Source organism: Mercurialis annua, linkage group LG4 (genome assembly GCF_937616625.2).
Source record: "Mercurialis annua linkage group LG4, ddMerAnnu1.2, whole genome shotgun sequence".
NCBI lineage: Eukaryota > Viridiplantae > Streptophyta > Magnoliopsida > Malpighiales > Euphorbiaceae > Mercurialis > Mercurialis annua.
The window spans coordinates 21,854,281-21,875,881 of record NC_065573.1 but is presented as its reverse complement, the minus strand read 5'-3'; the positions used below and the strand labels follow the sequence as shown (position 1 = coordinate 21,875,881).

The window sequence follows — 21,601 nt, the reverse complement described above, 5'->3', positions numbered from 1 at the left end:
ATGGATAGAGTGTGGGTACCAATGTCAAACCCTTTTATAACCCTTATTTTAATGGGTTGGAAGATTTTACCCATTTCCTACCCATTTAACATATAACTACCCTTTTATAACTCATATTCTTTATATAATGGGTGGGTATAGGTGGATATGGGTGGGTAAATGGGTATGGGTGAAAATTGCCACCTCTATTCTCAACCACATACCTCCATATCCCAGTGTCACACTACTGCTGCGAAGAAAAAATATATTACTCTGAAGATAGTAATAATATTTTTATAAGTATTTTAAAAAAAATTAATCAAATAATATCTAATGTAAAAGACGGTCAAGTATTTTTTCAAAAATTATTCTAGTATGTTGTATGTTATAATTTTTCTAAACACATACCACATAATACTTTATTGGGAAAATTATAAAAAAAAATTGAAAACGGAAAGAAATACTAAAATATGTACTTTTTAAAAAAATTACACTTAATATCTAAAATATATAAAAATATAAAATAGATTTTCACTTTATACGTACTGTATCAAAAGAGATATATTGATAATATATTAAATATGTTTTAAATATGTATCAAATAAATATTTTTTATAGTAAAAAAATTATATAAATTATGTAAAAAATTAATTTTTATATAAAATTAATTTGACAAAATAAGTATATTTTTATAAATAAAGTGATTTTTTAAAATAGTTTTATAATTATTCCTACTTCATTCCCATAAATTAGCTCAAAACGTGCCATGCCCATGCCCATGTCCACATCCGTAGCCTGTCTCTCTAAATTAAGTTCACAGAATTCTGTCCAGCATATATATATGTAAATGGGCTGGGTTTAAGTGGATTCAAACCGGATCCAATTACATTTTGTTGTTTTAAATAGGAATTTTTAGACAAATGTATACAAAATAGCAAAATAATCTCACGAGTACTTGTTGACTGAAATTAACTAAAATATATGATTTGACCGAGTTTCTTTATATTTCCTAGTTTAGATAAATATGATTCCCTTAAATAAAAAACAAACTCAAATCAAAAGCATAATCAGAAATTTCATCAAATTTCTCTCAAATCCAGAGAACGATTTCTCTCAAAACTCCAATTAATCACAGTTCTAACACAATCAATCAAATAACAGAGCATCGATCAATCACAGTTCATAAAAATCAATCAAATTTCAGCAAAAAAGGGGATAATCAATCAGAAACTCAAAAAAAAGTGAAGAATCACAACGGCATGGGTTTTCCAAACGATTCTGGTGAGTGTAATCAATCGCAGTTGTGTTTACTTTCAATTGCAGTCATGATTTTAAATTTAGCTAAATAACAGTATTAATGTAATACCCCGTATTTTTCTGACTCGATTCGAAGGTTGGTTGACCGTATAATATTCGGTTTAGGTTGAACACTAGCCGTGTTTTAACTTCGGTTTGTGCATGTGTTTTGGTGTCGGTTTGGTTCACACTTGTGTGTGCGATTGGCGGATCGTATCGTAGCTTTCGGGACGTGTTCGGACATGTTTTAAGTCGGTTTTAAGGCCTTGACTGGACCTAGGACCGGACCTACTGAGTAGAACCGGTTTGGAGGTCCGGTTTGCTCAGTTTTACTGAGCAGAGGGTAAACCGGTTCTCTGACCGGTTCTACCCAATAGAACCGGCCAGAGGGCCGGCTCACTTTTGGCATGGCCGGTTCATTGACCGGTTCTGCCCAGTAGAACCGGCCAGTGAACCGGTTCACAACGGGAAAGCTTATAAAAGCCCGTTTCTGAAACCTAATCAGCCCCCACTTTTTCCTAAAACCCTAAACACGATTCTAACTCATTCCCAACTGATTTCCTACCTTTCCTTGGTGATTTAGACATTCAGTAAGTGTTCTAAACCTATCCCTTGTCGTTTAATTCATTGATTTCTTTGTCCCATCGATTTGGATTAATTAGTTATAGTGTTTGGTTGATTGTAGGTTTGTTCTAATCAAATATTTTCTGGGTTTTCTATATTGAATCGTTCTTAATCTGTTCCAAGAGGTTAGTGGCTCTAATCCATTGTTTAAATGTGTAGAGATTGCTAAATGATTGTATGAATCCATACCTAGGGTGTTTGGCTTGTTAATTTCTGTTTGGTTGCAATATAAAAATCTGTATATAATGATTAGTGTTGCGATTGGCTTGTTCTTGTCAATTGTACTTTGGGTGGATTGATTTGGTTGAGTTAATTGGAGGATTAATACATTGGGCAATATTTTGAATTGAAATTCTGGAAATCCACTATAGGATGATTATAGGTTGTTAGTTAACAACTAATTTTTTGGGGGGTTTGTGATACATTGGCTAAGGTTAAATCATAGGCTAATTAACGTTTTACAAAGATTAAATCGCTGTTTTAAAATGACTTATTTTCTGGAAATTACTTTAACATTGATTTTAAGTAACTGTAGTGCTACTTTGGGGAAGATTGGATTTAAATGGTTAACCAACATTTTGGTCAAATGTTTAAGGCATATTTAAGATGGTTTTTGGTAAATATAAGAGGCTGAAAACTATGTTTTAAAAGTGGTTTAAACATATTAAAAGGATGTTAGCCTTATTCTAGATTGTGGTTAACATGGGTTAAGTAATTGATTAAAGGCATGTAAGGGGTAAGCGTATTATGTTTAGTTAAGTTATTTTAGTTTCAAGTTGATACTTGAAATATGTTGAATCTTATTGATTCTATTTAAGGTGATATATTCAAGTGTACCTTGGGTGTTACTTGTCAAGTGTTGGCAAGCTTATTTGGCTAAATTATGTTTTGGCATTATTAAGTTAAGGTATGAGTTCTTATTAAAATAACTTTGGTTTCATTTAAGGTTTGATTTAAGACTTTGGTTTTAACTTTGGTTTATGTATGAGTCGGGTTAGACGTGGTCTCCCGACATGTGATGTTGAGCTATACTGCAGTTAAGGCTAACACACTACTTTGGGAAATCTTTCAATTTTAAATAAAGTATTTAAGTTATGAAAGGACTTTGGTTTTGTTTCAAAAATAAGAACTCACCTAACTTAATTTGCCTAACTTTGTTATTTGGTTTGAATGAAATATTTTGGATATACATTGGTTGTACTTGGTCACCTTGGTTGATTCTTTTGTTGTGTTCGAGATGCTAGTCCTATGTGGTGTCTAGTATTCTTAGAGTTAGGGCTTGTTCGAATTTTAACTCGTATAATGTTTTAGACCCGTCGACTGCTCGTGCTTTGGAGTCTACGCAGGGTTAGCTGTTTGCCAAGATTCACGTGGATAAGCAAGCAGTGAGTTTGTAGTGCTATTTACCGCTTTATTAAGTACCGCATTTTATTTTAGTATTATAAATGTTTTTGAACTGTTTTAAGCGATTATGGATCTGGATTGAAACGAGCTACTCGATAGGCTTGTATCGAGACTGTGTGCACCGGTATATATTCTGGGATCGGCAGACTGTGGTCTCGCTTACGCTGGTAATTTGACGAGGATTAGTTCCCGTCCACTCTGGGTTTATTTTTCAGTATGCTATGTCATACTTACGCTGGGATCATTTCAATACTGTTATTCCATAATCATACTATATTAATATAAACTGTTTTGATTTAAGGGTTTTAAACTTAATAAATGTAAATAGTATTGCGAACTCATCTCAGTATATCTGACCCCGTTGTTTTCCCAAATTTTCCAGGTTTATGATTTGAAAGCTGGTCCACTCCGAATCTTTATTCCTCGGAGGTTTATTTTCTTTTAATAAATTGTCAAACTACCTTTTTTTAGACCGCAGTAGTAAACTAGAAGTCTATATTATTCTAGTCTGTTTGTCGGATTTGTCTGACTGACTTTATTTTATGCTTTGGCATTACTATTGTTTAACTCTACTTATTTTTATTTAATGGAAGTACTTATATTTAAACTGATAGTTTTAAGTTGGAGTCTCGGTTGCCCCCGAGCATTGGATTTTCTGCAGATTTATATGATTGGTGGTTTTCCGCAAGGCTTGCTACGGGTTTTGGTACAACCATACCCATAACCTAGCGCCGGTCACGATCCATGAAATTGGGTCGTGACAATTAATTTAACTCAATTGTGTTAATTTAGCTGGAATTTGTTCAAATTTACTTCAATTTAGGTTTTGATTGATTTTGAAGATGCTTCAATTAGATTTCTGATCAAGTATGTATTATTAGTTTACTAAAAGTTTTCTGTCAGTTTGAATATGTTAAATATATGTGTATGAGTTAATTTCAACTTTTGAGAATTTAGAAGCTGATATGAAAACAATTATTTCTTTTTTAGAGGCACAATATTTTGCAATGATCATTGTATTGTTAGTTTACTAGTAGTTCTATATTTTGCAAAAAAAATTAACATTGTGTTACATATTCAGCATTTAAAATTAAAATTTATCTATACTCTTAGAGACTCGGTTTTCTTAAATTAGGTGAATTGAAAGATTTGATGAGTGATTCTGTATGTAGACTGCATGTTATAAGGTAAACTCTCAGTAACTATTTGGTATACAATTAGTTAACTCTTTTTACTATTTCATTTATATATATATATATATATATATATATATATATATATATATATATATATATATATATATATATATATATATATATATATATATATATATATATATATACTCGTGCTTTTTTCTTGATATATTTGGTATACAGTTAGTTGTGAATCCAATGCCTAGTCAAAACAATTGGGATATACCTGTTGAAGTTGAGAGAATTGAATTCTTCCATCAATAGCAAAGATAACACCAGGGAGACCAAGGAAAAGAAGAATAAATGCATCATTGAAGACATAAAGTACAAATAAGTGTATAAGATGTGGGAAAAAAGGACATAACAGGAAGACGTGTCGAAATCAACCAAAATAAATATAAATAGAATGTTATTTTTCATGAACAATTTAAAAATTCATTTCTTTTAGATTTGTAATAAATTTCATTGACATATTATTCTGCAACAAGGATAAAGGATTACCAATGGTGTACCTTTGGTAACTGTTTGTTAATAGGTTACAAATACTAATACTGTAAAATTTGTTAATAGGTTACTAAACAGTTACCAGTGGTAAATCAATAGGTAACTCATACTCTCATTGTAACTTTATTAATAGATTACTGAAATTTTACTAATAGTATACCAATCCGTTTTCTATAATTTGACGATAAATTACCAATAGATTAACATTAGATAATGCATACTCTCAATTTAAGCTTACTAATGACATACTAAAGAGTTATTAATGGTATGCCAATAGGTTACTTATACTTTCACAATAAATTTGATAATAGATTTTTTATAATTTACTAAATGGTTATCCATTGCTAACCAAATAAACAATCCACCAACAATAAAAACACAATTTTTATATCCAAATTTGACCAATAAAATTTATTTTACTCAAAATTCAAATATTTTAATAGTTTACCTAAAAGTTTAACAATATTACTATTATTAAAAATCAAAAAACTTTAAAAAGTAAAATAAATTCATATATGGTAACCAAAGGTTTGCTAAATAGTTACTGAATGGTTACCATCAGATAACACAAAAATAATAATAATCATTAGACAATTACTATAATTACTAGTATATTATATAAAAGTTTATCAAATTATATATCAGAAGATTACTATTAGATTATCAAATATTTACCGATAATTTGTAATAAAGTAAAGTATGTACTAAAGTATAATTTACTACTAGTTAACTAAAAATGTACTAAATAGATACTAAATTTATAAAACTAAACAAAAATAACAGTCAATATTCATAGGTTTAGAAAACAATCCTATACAATAAAATAATCCAAACAAACAACTGATACTGAAAACTCATATACTAGACAATCATAAGTTTAAAATTTTTTTCTTCATTTTTACCTTTCTTGCTTCCGCATTCGTGTTCTTAACTTCAACCTCTTCGCCACTCTCAATATTTTCAGTCATCTTCATGTTCCCATATTAGTAAACCATTAGTTAACCAACAACAAAACCATTACAGATACACAAGTGAAAAAAAAATACATAAAAAAAACAAGAGCATCATCAAAGAATAATTATAAATTTACTAACGGTATTATTAAAATTAAAATTATTGGTTAACTATTAGTAAACCGTTGGTAAACCAACAACAAAATCATTACAATCATAAATTACAAAATAAAATCACAAAACATCACGGTTTTAATTTTTCTCGTTCGACACGGGGACTCCATTTTTCTTCCAATGAACCTGTGCATGGTGAAGATAAATGATCTCTACCAACATAATCCAACGACCAATGTGTTTTCCGAACAATGGAAAATACTACCAATTAGATAATCTAATGAACATAAATCACCAATATGATATATCATTATCAAAGGAAGAAAAAATAAACTCTACCAACCCAATCCAACAACCATAGTCATAATTAAAATCAAAAGTTAGCTTCAAGAAATATAGCCACTATGGCCACTATGCATTAAAAAACATACCAGAGCCATCCGGATATTCAACAAAGAATGCAGCATAAATTCAAATACAATATATATTAGAATCGCAAGATTACAAACTTTATTGTATTTACTTACGATCTACTATCAATTTACTTCAAACAATGTGCATTATTTGTAGGTTTCTATTCTACACATAAATTTAACAAAACAAACTACATTCAGGTAAATCTCAGTTTAAACTAACATAAATCTAACTTGTAGTTTATTGTAAGTTCAGTAACAGTTCACTAAACAACTGCAGAATTTATAAAACTAAAATAGATAACAGTCCTTCTTGTAAAGCTATATACATAATAACTGATAAACATAAGAAAGAAAACATATACACACACCAAGGTTCAGGCATCATCGCAACTTATATTTCTATTCATGAATAATATTTCCCCACTTAGAATATATATTCACTAACTTTAGCAAACCCACCAATTATTACACTCTAAGAACAAGAGTCTCTTTATGTCAAACAATAGATATGCATAAGCTAAATAACTGATATTAGTTTGAAAAGAATAGAACAACTTCAATGTTGGACTCAGCACATTCGTCCTTCATTTAGATTGAAATTACATATAAATTAGTGAATGTTTGATCAATCATCTTGCAAACAATTCAAACCAACAAATGTACAGTTATTTAAAAAGACAGACATATACCTAATTTAGCGATGACATTGAGGATGGCGGCGAAGACGAAGATGGCGATGAGGACGGTGAAAATGGCGACAAAAGGGATGGCAACGATTGCTGTGGATGATAAACATTTGGAACTAAAAAAATTGGGTACAACAAACCCATAGGAGGTATCTGTTCGAACAAATTGTCAAGATGGTAAAAACAGCGCCTTACATATTCTAAGAAGAAGAAGTCGAAAATTTTAATATATAAAATGGTAGAGACATAAAATAAAAACGTGAAAAGAAAAGGAAAAAGAAGACTGTCGTATATTTGCAGCGAGATATGCGTGTCCGTAATTGTGAGATTATTTTAGTGTTTAATGGTGCTCCGTGTAATTTCCTCTTTTAAATAAGGTAATTTTCATCCATAATCCCCCACTCTTTTCCTCTCTTTCATTAAAATTCTTAAACTTTAATTCATAAGAAAAAAGTTTCTGATTTTTTTTCTCTTTTATTAAAGTCCTTAAGTTTTAATTTATAATATCTTTAATGTTTCACTAAATTTTTATAAAATAAAATATATCTATTTTTATTGCTAATTGAGGCTTATGTGAAACCTAAAACGTTACTAAAAACATAAGAAAGGCAAAAGAAAAAAAAAGTTTTTTCATAATTTTTTATTAATTTAATCTTGTATTCTAATTATTAATTTAATTATTATAAAATATTTAATTAGATTATTTTAACATCTTGTATTATTAATTAAATATACACAATTATAAAACAATTAAAAATTAATTTCTATTAAAAATATCTTTAATTAATTTTTTATTTTTATAAATATAAATATATACAATAATACTTCTAGTTTTGTACTGAATTTTACTTATATTTTTACACACACACACACACACACACACACACACACACACACACACACACACACATATATATATATATATAAAAAAAAATTAAAAAAGAAATTAAAGTAAAATTTAATACAAAAATAAAAGTATTATTGTATATATTTATAATTATAAAAAATATAAAATTTAGTACAAAAATTAAAGTATCATTCTATTGTTTGTAATTATAAAAATAAAACAATTAATTAATAATTTTTTTTATAGAAATGAGATTTTGATTTTTTGTAGTTGTGTACTTTTTTAAAAATACAAGATAGTGAAACAATCTAATTAATATTTTATAATATTTAAAATATAATTAGGATATAAGATTAAAATATATTTTATTATGTTTTTCATAACAATTTAACAGCCATATAAGCCTAAATTCATATTAAAAAATAGATGAACAGATTTTTGTGAATGTTTAATGAATTATAAGAGGTTTTTTGTTACAAAATGAAATTTAAAGACTTTGGTGGAAGAGAGAAGAAAAATCATAAATTTTCTGATTATAAATTGAAGTTTAAAGATTTTAGTAAGAGTGAAAAAAAATTAAGAACTATAAGTGAAAATTAACATTTTAAATATTTAAATTCAGTATATTTATTATCTTTATACAGATTCAGACATAATTTTTTAAAAAACTATATAGAAAATAAATCAAAAATCCATTTTTAAATCTACACATAAAATAAAAAAATTTAATACGGAATCAATTCCATGTTAGACTTATGAAAAATGAGTATTTAAACGCAGTACAAGCAGGTTGGATTTAAACAAATCAGATGGATATCTAATTCTGTAAGTAGTTCTACCAGATGGATTTATGAAATTACAAAGATACTAAGTTTTTTTCTAAACATTATTATTGGTTGATTCTCTAAAAACAAAATGAGTTCTTTTTCCAAATAGAATCATGTATTACTTAACTACAATCCTTTGAGAAACGAAATAATTTTTTAATGCAATTTAACTTCACTTGAGTCTTGAAGAGAATCTTAGCAAATCAAATAGCAATTTAGTTTTAATTTCTTTATAAAATGGAAATGAGTCTTGTGAATAAAGACTTAATGCAATTTTTCTCTAAACTTAATGCAATTTCAAACTCAAGTCATGTGATTTACAGATGATCAATTGGGTATTTGTGTTTATAAACTATTGCTTGAATTTTACCTTTTAAATTTTGAACTAACCCTTTATTTTCATTTTACAAAGCAAAGAATCTCTAAAAAAATCATAGACACCTAACATGGTCAAACTTTTAGAGAGATATTTATAATTTGCTTACATTTGGATGAATCTAACATGGTCACATATCTGCAAAATCAGAAAAAGTATAAGATGATTTCTCTTCCATTGGCGAATTAAAGACAAGGACACGGTTGGTCCAGTTGAAAATTGATTGATTTTGTTATATCTAATTTAATTATTTATTTCTTTAATCGAGTCGACGAATTAACTTAATATACAAAAATTATAAAATAATAATTAAACCAGTCAAATTAAGCGTTGATTTGATTAAACTGTTAAAAATATTATTCATTTTTTAATTTGATTCTTTTATAATTTTAGATATATAAATAATACTCCATAATATTCCATATTAATAATTAATTTATTTATTGATTAATTTTGTATTGGAAGGTGAAGTTATTAACTCATTCGAGGCGAACTACACATATTGATTAGGAATTTATAAAACTTTGAATTTTTAAGTTGTTTATCAAATATAGAAAGTACCTATAATTTAAGATGTCAAAATAAAAAAATAATCACTTTTTTTATACTGGCAAAAATATTATTTTAATCAAATATAATGCATTTTTTAGAGCATTTTTTTTGGAAACACGTGAAGATGAAACAAAAAATTAATATTTGATTTTCATAAAAAATAATATTTTATAAATTAAAATTATCAATTAAAATATAACATTTACACAGTCAACCAGATTTGAACGAGTATTTATCTCATTCATTGGTTGTATTATACTCCCTTTGTTCCAGTAGAGTTGTCCACTTTGTCAAAAAAAATTGTCTCAAAACTCTTGTCCACTTTCAAAAAGTAACAATTTTAAAAACCAATCTTTCTATTCTATCTCTATTTAAATCCCACTAATAAATTAAATTGAAAATGGACCATATATTAAATAAGGGTATAACAAGTAAATTATAGAAAATTTTACAAAACCCATATATAATTATTATTTTTCTTAAATTTTGTGATAAAGATAAAGTGGACAACTCGATTGAGACGGAGGGAGTAGTATATTTGCAATAGGTTAATAAGCATTTATGATAGAAATTTTTTTAATTACTCCCTCCGTCCCAATAGAGTTGTCGACTTTGAGAAATTTTTTTGTCCCAAAATTCTTGTCCACTTTTAAAAAGTAACTAAATTTACACTTAATTTTCCTATATTACCGTTATTTAAAATCCACTAATGAATAAAGTGAAAATAAATTGCATGTGGACCCTATATAAAATAGGGATATCTATACTATATATAAAAGCACGGATGGGGGGGACAGACAAATTTACTGAATAATCCTTTTCAGTTTACTACTAAATAAAGGTTTTATAGTCATTAACTTATTAGTCATTTAATTAATCACTATTGTAATTAAAATTCTAATTAGAATAGGTAGCTAAATTATCTCCAATTTAGTTTTTAGTATGTAAAAAATAACTAAATTGTCTCCAAATTAGTAGGAATGCCTATTTTTTAGTTTGATTGATCTATAAAATTAAAATACTGTATTTGGTCAATATAATATTATTTAAATTTCTATTTTATTATTTTTAAAGATATTATTATTAAAATTAAGTTAATTATTTAATTATGGTTATTATAAAATCAAAAGAAAAATAATTGCAGTATGAAAAAAAAATTAATAACCGAATATATTATATTTATTTTTAAAAAAATTATTAACTAATTTAATATTAATTATAAATAAAAAATTAATATAATTATAATAAATTTACTAATATATACATTGACCAGTTACGTTACGAGCCACGTGCATAGCACGTAATGCGAAACTAGTTATAAAAAAAAAAGTAAGTAAAATTTTATAAAACCTATATACAATAATTATTTTTCTTAAACTGTGTGATAAAGACAAAGTGGACAACTCTAGTGATACGGAGAGAATATTATTTAATTTTATTATTAATTTTTCACATGACTAACGCACTATTTATCGCGCGAATGACATATCCTGACGATTATACGATGTAATAATTTTTCAATTTGAAGATAAGAGTATATATTTATTTTTCAAAACAAGTTAATGAATCTGGATCGTATAATTCACTGACACATTATCTCATGTCTTTATGTGTCTCAGCGTCGGTTATGTAGCCGGCGGCGGATCGCACGTGTGTCAGATGTGATCTGATATGGAGGGGTCCGCATGTTTTATCAAAAGATTATAATCTGACGGTGGATATGAGTTCACTTTTAATGATAGAACACGTGGCAGTCCATAAGCCATGGTGTCGGCAGAGCAAGCCTTTTTGCAATGAAATAGACTGATAGGGGCCCTTGTTGTTGGGTGTTGCTTCAGATTTTATTTCGGGCCCCCATTTCCAATTTTCATAACAACTTTTGTTGTGTGCCACTTTTTTCCAGAAAAAGAAAAAACTATTATCACTGAATTTTGATAAATTACTGATAATAATTTTAAAAAATAATAATTCTATTATTCTTAATAAATGGTTGGATTAACTAAAACTTGGAAAAGGTACAAAAATACCCTAATATTGTCACTGAATTATAAAAATCATCCTCATGATTTTATAGGCACAAAAGTAATTTTAATATTGCTGTCGAAACGTAACCCGAACATTCTAAAAACTAATATTTTGACCTATCTGTTAGATCGAGTTATATCATACCGTTAAACTTGATGTCCTTTTTGCGCTTCCAAAATCATTCATTGTAGTGTATCAGTAGAAATATTAAGATCCATTCTATATCCTTCTATTGATATGTATTAAAATTTATTTTTTAAAACCTCTATTGTAAAGTTATTTTACAATTGAATGACATCTTTCAAATATTGTTTTTACTCCGGTTGTTGTCTATAACATCCACTTTTTTTATTGTTATTATCATGCAGATTAGTAGAAATAATAACATTTAAGGTGAAAAAATTGGAAAAAGTTATTTGATTACAAAAAAATTATAATAATTTTACAATAGAAGTTAATAAAAGATAAATTTTTTAATACATATCAATAGAAAAATATAAAAACAATCCTAAATATTGCTTTTAAGGCGCAAAAAAAGACTTTTAGTTATACATTCTAAATAAATTTGTCTAATAAAGGACTCTAAATCTCATTTTTCATAGCATAATGGTTATTTTCGCTCCTCAATGGGTACATTAGGGTTATTTTTGCGTCTAAACAGTCATTAGGATCATTTTTGAGTTTTATAAGGTTATTTTTACACCTTTTCCCTTAAAACTTTTCATTACTTTTTTTCTTGATCAAAGAGTTTAACTGTTAAAATAGAATTTAATTCGACTCTATACTTACTTTCTCTTTGTAAAATAGTATATAAATGTTATTAATAATAAAAAAAAAGCTTATTCGAATTTTTAAAATTTATATAAAATCTACAAAAGTTATCTAGTAAACCGTCATTAGGTATTATTTCTAAGTACTTATATATGCATGAATTAATACAAAAAATATTTTCTAATTTAAAATATTTAGTTTGAACTAATTACTAAGTTTAATTTTTTATTGTTTTGTATGATTATATTTCACGTAAACAGCCATTATTAAGTAAAATTATATTTGATCTAGTCATAAAGTATATTGCAATTTTATGTAATTTTTAAAATTAGATTCATTATTCAAGATACCAAATAGGATAAACTATAATCGTACAATGTTTTTTATAATTAGAAAGGAGAAGCGTTTGTAGGAGAAATTGAGCCGACGACCTAGGTAATTTTTTGTTAATCTATTAATAAATTATTACTTAAGTTTAATTTTATTCTAATAATTAAATTAAATTATATTATACTTATGTCAAAATATAGGCTATACGTGAAGTATGTAAAATAATACTACTAATATATATAAATGTGAAAAAGGGAGAGTCTGATAAATAAACTTATTTACATATATAATGTACTTTAATCTTTATACTTTTTGTCGATGGTTTGATGCTGCTTTCCTTCACCAAATAATTTGAATATCATTTGCTCATGGAATTTGAAAAGAGTTGTCAAAATAAGTTTAAAATGCTTAATATAACATTTGACTCCTAAATTTGTACTCGTTTACCCGTCTAACCTTTAAACTTGATGTTTGACCTATCAAACCTATGAACTTATAAAATTATCCTTCTTAACGAAAATTGAGCCTGAAACGCACTGACGTAGCGAAAGCTTTTTGACTAAATTGCTAGTTCGTTTGTCACATTGTTAAATATATACGGTTTAATACATCGTTTAACCTATAAACTTGTACTAATTTACTTACCTGACCTTAAATTTTTTATTTAACCCATCACGCCTCTAAACTTGTTAAATTATCCTTTTTAACCCTTAAATTTGAGAATTTTAAATTATTTTAATTTATATTTTATTTTAAATTTATATTTAATTTAATTTAATTAATAATAAAATATTACTTTTTCATGCTTTATATACTGTTTGCTTAAATGAAATCGTTTATATTTTGTATATATTATCGGTTCTAATAAACTTTCTATAAAATAGTTATAATTTATTTATTAATTATTTTTATTTAATTTAATATTTAAAATTGAATAGATAATAAACATAAATAAACTATAGCAATCATCAAAAAAAATATTAATAAAAAAATATTGCATAATAAAATAATAATTAAAATAAACTAAAATAAAATAAATATTAAATTAAATAAAAATAAGGTATTACTATTTTACATGATAATTTATTAGAACTAATAAATGTAAAATAAACGATGTATACTATAAAAATAGTATATAAGGCATGGAAAAAAATTAATATTTTATTAATAATTATTAATTAAATTAGATATATGTTAAAAATGAAATATAAATTTAAAACTTTTCAAATTTAGGGGTTAAAAAGGATAATTTAACAAGTTAGAGATCTAATGGATTAATTAAAAAATTTAGAGGTCAGATGAGTAAATCAGTACAAGTTTAGGGATCAGATAATGTATTAAGCCATTTTATTTTATCCATCTAAATTTTGATTTCTACCGTTACGTGCCAATCTTTGCTTGAACATAGACGCCAAAGTCAGGTGGACGAGAAGATGTTAAATGTTTATAAAACTATCAAATTTAGAGGTGAAAATAGATTATTTAACAAATTCTGAGGTTTAGTAGATCAAACTTCACGTTTAGAAGTTAGATAGATAAATAGGTATAAATTTAAAGGCTAAATTATGTAGTAAGCCAAGTTTAAAATACTTTCTGATAACAGTGTTTTTTTATTAAGCTGTGTTTTAACTTGTCATTACTCTAATAAAATTGTCACCAAATTTATGTTAGATCCGTTATTTACAAAATGGTTATAAAAACTCAATTTGTCTTCTCTTTATCTTTCTTTTTAGCACAAGATACGTGAGATATTTTAGACGAGTTTTAACTATAAAATTACACATTTAAAAAATTTACATATAAATTAAATTTTATTTAAACTAAATAGATATTTTACGAGAGACAAAATTTTAATTTAATTTTTTTAAATAACTGCATACATGTCACTAATTACTCCCCTTCTCTCTAAAACCAAAAGCTCTCCCTTCTCTCTAAAACCAATTTTTTTTTTCTTTTTCATCTTTTTAAGGGTGAGAGAAGAAGATTTTTCCGGTTAACCGGAAAATCATCTTCTCTCCGCCCATAATACTATTAATCATAGATCTACTTTTTTTATTTCAATAAATCTTTTTTTAAGGTGTTTGTTTAAATTTTATTTTGATTGAATGTTGTTGTAGATCTAAGAGTTGGAAGATAACTTATGGATCTATGTTGAAGATGAGGTTTGAAAAATTTGAAGCTCCAAGAATCAAGCGATTTCAAGATCTTATTTTCAGTTTGATTCATTTATGTTTTGGGTAACCTTTTGATGGTTGAAAAAGCCCTAATCGATGACTGTATTAACAGTTCTCATCATTAATTTAGAATAGTTCGTTCAATATGTTGAAGAACCATTCATCTATGTAATTTTCATTCTCATCAATGAAAGTTTTAGCCTTTGATAAAAAAATAAAAAAAACGCCTTATCAATTTATATGTTTTCGAAATTAAATCTATATCTAATTGATAAAAAGATTTAAATTGAAGTGGATTGATGGACTTATATTAAGTAGTAAGGTGGTAATCTAAAAATTGAAGAGGCAGACGTGAAATTAAATCAATCAAAGTGCACAATTCAAGCAAAAAGAGTAATGATTACAAGAGAAACACCGGACCACTCCCCCAGAAATTTAATATAACTCTTTTTCCGATACAATTTTTTTCTTCTTTGATCATCAATCTCATACTACTAATACATTGTCAACTGTCACTTCTGTTTCTTCTTTAATTCAATGCTATCGTTTTGTTGGCGATCCCTTTTCCCACTATTTGTACCACATGATTTTGCATGCCAAAATCCTTTTTTTTTTATGCATTTTAAGGCATCATTAAATCAAAAAATAAAAATTTAAAAACATAAAAAAACTAAGGCTTAATTTTTTAAAAACCACCCACCTTGAACTTTTTTTTCGTTTATACCCTGATCTAGGAAAAAAATCATTTATACCCTGACGTATGTGTTTATGTTTCACCTCTACCCCAAGACACTAAATTAATCTCTTTTCATTTAGAAAAAAAATTAAAATAGTCCTTTATTTAGAGAAAAATTCATTTCTAATTAAACTCTAATTAGCTTAGGTTAAAAATGAACTATTTTAAAAAAAAAATTAAATAAAAAGAGATTAATTTAGTGTCTCGGAGTAGAGGTGAAACATAAATACATATCTCAGGGTATTAATGAATTTTTTTCTAGGTCAGAGTATAAACGAAAAAAAAATTCAAGGTGAGTGGTTTTTAAGTAATTAAGCCAAAAACTAAATAGAAATTGAAGAATCTGATGAACAGCCAATTTAGAGACATGAAAAAATAAAAATTTAAAGACATAAAAAAACTTTTAAATATTTCAGCTGTCATGTCAGCCAATTGCTTAGTTAGTGGTCACGTGGACGACACGGTGTCAGAAAAACCAGTTCGATTCAAAAATGGCCAAAAAAACAGAGCATATAAGGCTTTGGCTAAATCTGGTGATTTTTAAAAGTTTGACTATAATTAACACAAGACGTATAGGTTTGACAATTTGGTGATTAAACCAAAAATTAACTTATGCATTTTTTATTTAAGCATATCTCATTAGGCATTTAACGATGTTTTAATTATTTTAAACGACTACAATGACATAAGATAAGACATTTGAGCTTTAAAATGTAAAAAATAAAAATTGAGTTTTTATTAAGTAGAAAATAAACAATTTAATAATAGAATGCCACATTTGGTAAAATATGTTTAAATCGAAATAACATGAAATGCGAAGATTGTTTTTATGATAATAATCTTTAAAGAAACTAAAGAAAGATGATAAAAAAAAATTACATAGAATGTCCTCTTAAAACAGCTGGACTTGTGTCATTTTGAAGGTTAGCACATAATTTAAATTAAGCACCAAATTGTCAATAATCATTTGCAAACTTGAATTTTTCTAATTGTAGCAACTTAGAGTATTAATTGATTAGATTCTTTTACGGATAATTCATCTTGAAGATTACTAATTTTTCAATTTTTTCATTTCAGTTATTAAATTATTATTATTATTATTTTGATCAACAAGCTATTTGTTTATTTTGATATTTTCCGGCCAAAATACTTAAATGACAATCAAAAATTAATTATTTTTAACTAAAAATTTGTCATGTAAGTATAATTTAACCTAAAAACTCTTTTTTAAAATAAAATTATATATATATGGTAAATTTTCAAAATAATACTAATAAAATTCGATTGACACGTGTAAACTTTCGGCTCACCTAATTCTTTTTGACTGGAAAATATTAAAATAAAAAAATGAATTAAAAAAATTATTTAGTGATTGAAATGAAAAAATTAAAAAATTCAATAATGGTGACGATCAATTACCCTCCATCTACACTTTATAACTAAAAAATAATAATGAAAAGCCTTCATTACTTTAGGCTATAATATTAATAGTTTATATCTTAAAGGAGGTCCAATCTACTCCTCCTTTCCAATAATAAAGGAGATCAAATTTACTTTACACTATATATTAAGTAATTCAATTATTAAGTTAGTAACGTTGTCTTGTAGCATATAGAGATCAAATTAAAAAAGACAACAACTTTATTTAATAGGAATAGACTAATATATAAGTAATTAGATATGTTTAATTAAATGATATGAAATGGCTTGTCTTATTTTGTTACCTTCCAGGAGCTTTCCGAATTGTAGGCGCTCCCCAATACAACTGGGGGTTTACACGTGACCTGCATGCTTTTTTATTTTTTTTATATACATATAAGACAAGAATATTCAAAATTGTTTTTAATTTATGCAAAATTAGATTTAGATTGCAAAAGTTATGGACAGCATTTCAGTTTATTCTGTGATTTTTACTTAACTGCATGGACACCAGTACATTATATCTATACAGGTGCCAAATTTTTCTCTTTTACCAAAAATGAAAAATATAAAAAATTATTTAAATAAAGCCAAAAGCCAAAAAAGAATCATCATACACTTTGTTGGTATATATATCAACTTATAGTAAAAAGAGGGACATATTAACATCTATACTACAAATGAGGGTTGGCCAACACAACAATCCTCATATTGCATCCTTTAAATGGGTGTGAGTTCGATCGACCCTTCTACAGTCAGTCGGTTGAATTAAAAATAAATATTTTCGCTAACATTTAATCTAATATAACTTATCTAAAAGAACATATATACTCAATTATTTCAATACAAATAAGTATAAATCCAACAAAAAATTAACACTGTTATAGATTAAATCAAAAATACAAGCAAAATCCTTATACTTTTTTTAAAAAATTCCTTTCTGAAACATAAGTATATCCAATTTTATATTTGTTTTTTGCTATTAAACTCACACCTTAATAAAGAGATATATTCATTAAAATTATAATAATAATATATATATATATATTAAAAAAATAGAGGTGACCATAGAAATAGAAGTGACAATAGAACAGATTGAACCGTGATTCGTGTCTAAAACTGGCCCGACTAGAAACAAGTCAAATCCTACATCAGGTACAAATCAGCCTGGAATTGGTAGGAAACCGAGTTCGGACAGGTTCAGTATTTTTAAAAATCAGAATCTCCAGTTTCAAAATGCATATTTCTTAAAAGATGTATTTTAAATTATTCAATATATATATATATAATTATTTATATATCATACTATATTTATTAATAATATATTCACTATAAATATTTAAAAAATTATTTATTTATAAATAATATTTTGTATTTTGTTACTCTTTCTAAAAATAACCATCAATTTTATTTTTATTTTATAACAATTTATAACTATATCTACTTTATATAAAATATTAATTATCAAATGATATAAATATCAACAACATTCTGCTAAGATCGTGGATTTAATTCCTTTCATAAACTCTTTCTTTTTCCAATTATAAAACAAATCAAAATTTAACGTAAACAAAATGAGTATTTTAAATTTTAAATATAATTAATCATTTACGTTAAGTTTAATTTTAAATTTAACTTTATTTTAAGTATTTATATTTAATTTTATAAAAACAAAAAACAAATCGATAAAAAATGGAACTGTTTCATTTGTTCCTTGCACGTGAATCATAGATTTTAAACAAGAAACTCTACTTTGTGAACTGTGGCCACCATACATAAAAATACTAAAATTTAATAAAAATACTATATGTTGGGTTTATTGAAATAACTAATCATGTGTAGGTTTTATTATATTTACATTTTTACTAAAATAATTCTAAATACAAAAGTAGTCATAATATATATTAATAAACTAGTTGAATGTAAATATAATATTATATAATATTTTTATTAAAATAACTCTTAAAATATAAATTATTAATATATTTTTAGTAAATTTTAATTTTAGTATGCATATATATTTAATATATAAATATTTTAAAGAATGTCGACTAAAAATCAATAATTTATATATGACATGATTGGTCGCAAATATTTCTATATTTATAAATATATATGTATAATTAATATATACAAGATTTTTATTAAAATTATGCCGGGTATGTCTCTATTAAAGCGGTGGTATAATTTTCCAACAAATAAATATATGGCTGAATATTTATAGGGTTATATTTGTCATTTTTAAAGTAGTGGTTGACTCATTAGGAAGCGATTGAAGCAATAGACTCGCCTTATCACTAAAAGAAAACGGGAAAATTCAGAGTTTAATTTGGTCCAAGTTCACATTGTGAAGTTTGAAGATATTGAACACTCCGAATAACTTGTAGACGTGAGTATTTGGATCTTTGTTTTGCAAACCATAGAATTGGCACCGATTCTTCATAAGTTGGATGGTACTCGGTTTGATCTCAAAAGTGACCGCTTGGACCCGTTGAGCAAAACAGCGGTAATTCGCATTATCCACATCCGGCAAGAAAAATTTGCCCAAGGTACGCCTTTGTGATTGTTGTGGGGGATCATTCCTAGGGTTCAGTTGTCTTTGTAGATGTTGCGCTTATTGCACTCCTTCCTCAATAGGAGGCGGGGATGGTGGAAAATGTTGACCCCCTTCCTCTATCGAAGGATTGAATCTCTCAATATGATACTCTTCTCTGTCACCCTCTATTACTATGGGTCGACAGTTTGCTCAACGCACACTCCTTTCGATGCTTCCAATGTCTTCTTGATATGGTTCGAGTGGAAGTTTGAATCGACGCGTATTGTACGTACACTACAAGTGAAATTCTATGCAAACAAAAACAAGAACACCCGGGCGTAAAATTAAAAACAGAAAATAAGAACAACTAAAGTAAAAACAGAAAAATAAAGCTAACTCGACCGAGTTTCAAAATACTTTCAATCAATCAAATACAATTTCATCTCCGGCAATGACGCTAAAAATATGTTGGTCATTTATCGCAAGTACACGGTATCGCAACTCGTAATAAAGTGAACTATAAGTCCGGGTAGTCGAACCCACAAGGATGAAAAGGATTTAACAAAAATGAATTGATAGTGAGTCCCAATTCAGTTAGCAAACAAGAAAGAGGCATCGAAAACACTTTAAACCATTACGAAATAGAGCCGGATTACAACTACAAAACACTAGTAGAAACTCAACAATAAACACGAAACTTTAACTAAATAATGGTAAACAAATACAGAACTAGTGATAAGAGTAAAGACGTTTGGAGGCTGATACTTAGCTAGCAAACATTGCACTAACTGGACATGCATATCATGGCAATAAACACAAACCAAGTTGTTTATAAGGCACCATTCCCGCTCTCTCGAGTCTCAAAGAACGACAAAACCGTCAACTGAATAGCTAAACGTAGCCTAATACACTCTAGTGATCCTGGGTACATCCGATTAAGCGATAAAGGATGGTTAACCCAACTCATGACTACCTAAACCCTAACCCGCTCTCGCGGCATCATTGCATAGGCTCCTAACCATACACATCTATTCATTAAACCATTTTTCAATGCATCAAACAAACAGAAATCATGCTTAGGGTAGCGAAACCTAAATAAGCATTATGATCTATGATTAAAATATGTTTAAACAAGCCATAGCATACAAAACCAATTAATACAACATTTGCGAGTTCATAATCCACCCCCAAACAACGGGAGTTTAGCCAGCCATGCTCTACATCAAAATAATAACTAATAAACAAAAAGATAGCATGATAAATGAATACTTACTTAGACGATTTGAACCCACAATAATAACTTGCATTAATAAGATAAAAATTGTTCTACAACAAAGCTTCAAATCACCAACCATGATAGGATAAAAAATTATGAAAAAGATAAAATTGATGGCTTAAATCTCTAAAAAGGTACTAAAAATGCTAAAACTAGAAAGAATAATTGTTGTTGTCAAAAGTGAACTGTAAGTTATAAAACTTAATAAAACTTTATGCTATGTTAGATTCTCAACACTCAACAAATTTGGAAACAGTTTCGAAAACGTTGAAGAAACTTAATTCATCACCAACTCCTCTTAATTTGTCACTAATACCAACAATACCCCTCATTAACTCAAGTAACTCCTTATCTACCTTTAACTGTCTCATTTTCTCTCTAATTACCCTAATTTGAACTTTACTTTACAACCATTAGCCCATTTTACAAGATCACTGAGTCTGTCGTTCACTTTATTATTTTCAAAGCGTTGTTGTTGTAAAGGATGAAGAGAGCTAAGAAATTTTAAAAATATATTATGGTTCTTCACTTTTATTTCTATCAACAATTTCGTATTCATTTTT

At 27.0% G+C, this 21,601-nt stretch overlaps 1 long non-coding RNA gene across 1 annotated transcript; it reads left to right on the top strand.

The window, feature by feature from the left end:
* Positions 1-1,795: 1,795 nt before the first annotated feature.
* Positions 1,796-3,890, top strand: LOC126679099 (uncharacterized). Its single transcript, XR_007640813.2, has 4 exons — positions 1,796-1,865; positions 1,961-2,024; positions 3,211-3,284; positions 3,686-3,890. It is a non-coding gene; the product is annotated as an uncharacterized LOC126679099 (long non-coding RNA).
* Positions 3,891-21,601: the final 17,711 nt, after the last annotated feature.